This window comes from Spinacia oleracea, chromosome 1 (genome assembly GCF_020520425.1).
Source record: "Spinacia oleracea cultivar Varoflay chromosome 1, BTI_SOV_V1, whole genome shotgun sequence".
NCBI lineage: Eukaryota > Viridiplantae > Streptophyta > Magnoliopsida > Caryophyllales > Amaranthaceae > Spinacia > Spinacia oleracea.
This window is the reverse complement of record NC_079487.1, coordinates 48,257,222-48,262,303: the sequence shown is the minus strand read 5'-3', so window position 1 is coordinate 48,262,303 and position 5,082 is coordinate 48,257,222. Positions and strand designations below refer to the sequence as shown.

The following is a 5,082-nucleotide window of genomic DNA, read 5'->3' as shown; positions in this document are numbered from 1 at the left end:
TCTCTTCGTCGGTGAGCACATGTTGATTATTGAATGCTTGAAAATGAAGCTCGACCGACTCTTTCCCATTCTCATGAACTCGGCTCCTCCTAGCCGAGGCAAGAAACTCGAGAGTGACTCTCCTATATGTCTTGGCACTCATCCCCACAAACTCCTCGAGATCGAGCCCCTCAATCAAAGTGTTAAGATCCTTCTCAAACCCCAAAGTTTGAACGGTCTTCTTGTCATAGAATTTTGTCGGGCGGATGTTCCGCTTAGACAATTCCTTAAAGTAAGTCCAAGACCGTTTCTCCAGAAATGAACTTCCGTAAGTCTCGAAGGCCGGAGGGGTGATAGCCTTGCGCTTGCTCGGTTGGGAGTTAGGTCCCTTACACAAGCAAGAAAAGAAACACAATCCAAAACAAAAGGGAAAACTAAGTTAGTCAAAAGGCTACATTCTACCATTAGAACTATCACAAACAAGTACCAATTCACCAGTTAAGTTCAATGTGAACAAGAGTACTTCAAACAATCCTTATCAACCAAAAACAACAACCCAACTAGAATTCCACCAAAATTTCACCAACAATCTACCAATAGACTAGTCTTTACAAATATTAACAATGAAACATGCATAGCAAGTCTAGACTATCAAGGAATAAACACAAAAACAAACATGCAAATCCAAACAATCAAAATTAAAAATTTCAGAATTTCACCCAAATAATATGAACAATGAGCCTAAATGTAAAGAAAAATGGAGAAGAAAGGGAAAGATATCGTCACCCACTAGCAAAGGAGGAAGACAAGATCACCCAAAAGCAAACTCCAAAGCTCCAATTGCAACAAAGAATCACAAAATCAAAGTTCACACAAACCCTAGAAATTGGGGTTTTTTTTGAGAAAAAATCTGAAATTATTGGTCTTGGAGAGAGGGAAGAAGATGAATTTCTGAATGTGAGTGATTTAGAGTGAAATGTGTGAGTGAGATTGAGTAGGAAATGGAAGTTGAGGAGTTTGAGTAGAGAGAAAAGTGGAGAGATGGTGAAGAAATGAAAAATAAAAGTAAGAAATGAAAAAGAAGAGGGGCGTGTTTCCTGATAAACACGATCGCAGAACCGGGTTGCCCGACCCGTGCGAGCGCACGAAATTTCCGTGCGATCGCACGGTTCGAGCTCGATCGCACAGAATGCAAGCACGATCGCACGAACTGCTGGGGAGCTACTGTCTCAAATTACCAGTTTGTGCGACCGCACGAATCAGCTGTGCGATCACACAGAACTGGAATAATGTCTTTTGGCCTTGCTCGACTAATGCACCCCCATCTCATCATATTTATTATATAAAAAGAAAAGAAAAATAATATGAAAACAAAAATTAATGAACAAAAACAAATTAGGACAAAGGTTAGACAACCGGGTTGCCTCCCGGGTAGCGCTCGTTAAACGTCATTAGCTTGACGGACCCTCCCCCAAAAAGGTCAAGAGGGGTCGAACACAACCAACCTAAGGTCAACACTAGTCAACATGTATTTCTTTGCCCCTTTGGGAACAAAGATCTTACCGACATCACCATTCAAGAGGCGGAAACCAAATAATCCACCAACATGCCCCTCCTCGGGACTCGATGGACTCTTAGCTGACTTCTTGGCTTTCTTAGCCGATCCATGAAACACTTTGGAGGGTTTAGCTCCATTATCATCATCAACATGCATTTCAAATATCTCGGGGATGGTGACAACATCATCAAGCTCATCCCCAAGCGCCTTTGGGACTCCATGGACATTCTTGTCATCAAAAGAGGACCTAACAAGCTCATTAGCACACTTAGAAACATGAAAATTGTTAGAAAAATTAGCACAAGAGTGATTGTTCTCAACACAAGCAAGAGTGTCAATTTTCATGCAACTTTTCATTTTAGAGCAACAATGTTCATCAATTGCAAGCTTGAAACTAGCCTTGGCGTCTCCCGCTTTCAAAGTGATTAGTCCTTTTTGCACATCGATAAGAGCACCCGCGGTGGCCAAAAATGGCCTCCCCAAGATAATGGGGGTATGGGCATCCTCATCAATGTCCAAGACGAAGAAATCCACAAGGAAAGTAAGCTCGCCAACAACTAGGGGAACATCCTCTACCTTGCCAATAGGATACTTGACCGAACGGTCGGCAAGTTGCAAGGTGATGTTGGTTGGGACAAGATATTCAACGTCAAGCTTGGAAAACACCGAATAAGGTAGTATACTAATGCTAGCACCCAAATCACACAAGGCATTGCTTATTTCAAGCTTCTTAATAGCACAAGGGATAGAAAAGCGTCCCGGGTCTTTGAGTTTGGGTGGCGTTTTGTTAAGAATGATAGCACTACAATTTTCGGTGAGGTTCACCGTCTCCTTTACGTCAAGATCTCGCTTCCCATTCAAGATTTCCTTGAGAAATCTCGTATAAGAAGGCATTTGTTTCAAAGCATCCGTAAAGGGGATAGTGACATACAATTGTCGAAGAATCACAAGAAATTTTGCGAATTGCACATCCCATTTATGTCTATGGGGATAGGGGAAAAAGGAGTTGGGAGAGGAGGAAGAGGAGTCTCCTTCGACTTATCACCATCACTCATGTCGTCGACACGAGACTTCTCTTCCGCATCATCACGGTCCGAGGACTCATTTCCCATAGAACTCTCACCCCTAGAGCTAGGAGCTTCAACATGCGTAGCACTATCATCTAAGGTCTTCCCACTCCTTGTCACAATGGAATACAATTGCTTAGGAGGTTGACCTTGGGGTGGGAGACTTGTATGCACTTGTTGCTCTTTGATAGTGCTGGCTAGTTGAGCAAGTTGGGTCTCAATCATCTTCAAGTGAGTGTTGGATTGTTTGAATCCATCCTCAAACTCGACATTCTTCTTGGCTTGCGCCCCCACAAACGACTCCATGAGAGCCTCAAGATTAGACTTAAGAGGCGGGAGTGGTGGAGGTGCAACGCCATAACCACTAAGGTTTGCTTGATATTGGTTGCCAAAGGTCCTTGGTCCATTGAATCCGGGAGGTGGTAATTGAGATGCACCATAAGGACCTCCCGAGTTCAAAGGATAACCCCCATTTGAGGCACCCCTAAATTTCCCATAAGAGTAGTTATAACCCCCTCCACCTTGATGGTTGGGATTATAACTCCCTTGGTTGTATTGGCCTTGATTGCCAAAACCTTGAGATTGACCATAGGGCACTTGGCTTTGATCGCATTGTGCTCTATAGCCACCTCGATTTTGGCTATCATACCCACTTCCTTGGCCATAGCCTTGGTGGGGACCATACATGGAGGGCCCTCTAGGTTGCCTAGCAAAATTAAGATTGTTAGGGTTATCATTCCTAGACCTCTCATTGATGGCATTAGCACACTCTACATCAAACTCTCCTTCATACGAAGGGCCATAATCCACAAATGACAAGTTATGAACTAAGGGGCATGCATCGGGGGAATGACTATAGTCTTGGCAATTTTCGCAATAGAATGTGGCCGGAGGCATTGAGCCATAAGAACTAACCTTGCCCTTCCCCTTAGAGAGAAGAGTGGCCGAGGGAGGAGGGATTGTAGACGGTGATGGCTGTTGGCTCGGTGTGTTTTCGAGCTTCTCCAAGCACGAGGCAAGCTTCTCTATCATCCGTGCTTGCTCTATGGCGTACACCGAACCCTTACCATCTTCACTCCTACCTTTCCCATCATAATTCCTTGTGCCTACATGCCAAGATTGGTAGTTTTGAACTACATCCTCAATGATTTCCTCTATTTGATCCTCAGTTTTATTCATAATGGGGCCTCCCGCGCCCGCATCAAGACTTGTCTTCGAACTTGGACTCAACCCCAAGTAGAATGTTTGGAGCAACAACCATTTAGGAATCCCATGGTGAGGGTATTCCCTTTGGTACTCCTTGAAACGATCCCAAGCTTCGAAGAGTGACTCATCTCGCTTTTGCTCAAAGGATTGAATCTTGTGGCGACACTCCGCCGTCTTCCCATGCGAATAGAACTTGTTTAAGAATGCACTTGTCACTTCGGTCCAAGTGCGAAGTGAGTTGGGTTTGACCTCCTTGTCAAGCCAATCACTTGCTCGCCCAAGTAGAGAGAACCGAAACAATGACAACCTCACATAATCCGATGTGACACCATTGTGCTTGATTGTGTCACAATAGTGCTCGAACTGTTTGAGATGTTCGTGAGGTGATTCATTACTCTTCCCACAAAAGGGGTGTCTTTGCACCAAATTGATCAAGGCGGGCTTGATCTCAAAGTTGTTGGCACCCGTTGTTGGGGCTTGAATACCACATGTACCTTCGAATGCCCCCGGTATTCCCAAGTTCTTAACCGGGAGCGCCATGTTCTCAAAAACTTGCTCACTCTCTTGTTGTTCCTCACCAACACTCAACGATGCGAATCTGTTATGGCTTGATGAGCTAGACCGTACACGCCTTAGTCTCCTAAGTGTCCTCTCCAATTCGAGGTCAAGAGGATGGAGGGTCCTTTGACGAGCACGTCCCATAACAAGCATACAAACTAAAGAAAAACCGTGAGCAATGCCAAGGAAAAAGAAAGCTAAGCGAAATTGCAATGTTTTTGTATTTTCTAATAATGAACTAGTCTCAACACAAACTCAAAAACAACAACCGTTCCCCGGCAACGGCGCCATTTTGATAGGTGTATTTTCCGTCGCTGATAGAAAACAACCTAAGCAAACAATATTTATAAAACCACTCAACTACCGGCTAGCGGTAAGCAAAGGGATCGTCCCAAAGAAACGGTGGTTATTGAGTTTGAAAGTCAATCTAGTTCGAACAAGGATTTGGTTTTGAATTGTCACTTTTAAGAATCTAAAAAACTAAGAATTATGCTAAATTGAATCAAGAAAGGGAAACGTTAGGGAGTCGGGGATAGGCTAGGGAAACCGGGGGAAATGAATTCAACTATCTAGCAATGGTGATCATGCAACGAAATGGTGATTAGGCAAATGGCATCTAAAGACGAACCCGCCACCTCTCGGATAGGGAACGCTAAGCGTCTAATCCACGGAAGAGCTCTCGCCTAATCCTAGATTAAACTAACTAGCATATAA

At 44.0% G+C, this 5,082-nt stretch overlaps 1 pseudogene; it reads left to right on the top strand.

The window, feature by feature from the left end:
* Positions 1-3,871: 3,871 nt before the first annotated feature.
* On the top strand, positions 3,872-3,972 carry LOC130466551 (uncharacterized; annotated as a pseudogene).
* Positions 3,973-5,082: the final 1,110 nt, after the last annotated feature.